The sequence below is a fragment of the Polypterus senegalus genome, chromosome 16 (genome assembly GCF_016835505.1).
Source record: "Polypterus senegalus isolate Bchr_013 chromosome 16, ASM1683550v1, whole genome shotgun sequence".
In the NCBI taxonomy this organism is placed as follows: domain Eukaryota; kingdom Metazoa; phylum Chordata; class Cladistia; order Polypteriformes; family Polypteridae; genus Polypterus; species Polypterus senegalus.
In genome coordinates this window covers 30,947,198-30,947,624 of record NC_053169.1, presented here as the reverse complement: position 1 = coordinate 30,947,624, position 427 = coordinate 30,947,198, and positions in this window count along the sequence as shown.

The following is a 427-nucleotide window of genomic DNA, read 5'->3' as shown; positions in this document are numbered from 1 at the left end:
TGGAGGGCTGCAGTGGCTGCAGGTCTTTGCTTTTGAACCCTTATTGCTTATTATAGTCCTAAACAGCTGTATTCTTGTTTTTTAATTGCTCCTAATTAGCAATGACATGCAAATGACAAAAGAGACCAGCATTTCTCCATTTAGCTTGTTACAATTTACACCTGTGTGTATTTATCATGCACTATTGGATTTAATTAAATACCTGGAAGGAAAGTGAAGAGAAAAAAGTGAAGGACTGAGAATTGCTCGTCCATTTTAGCCTTCAAATCATTTGGATGGTATCCTTAGAAAGAGGAAGAAGATCTAGGATATGAGAATTACCTGGCATAGGAGAGTTAAAGCAGTAGCAAGCCATGAAATTAAATTATTGACAAGAATTGCTTTCTAATTAAGCAACCGGTTTACAAGAAAAACTGCAACCACTGCG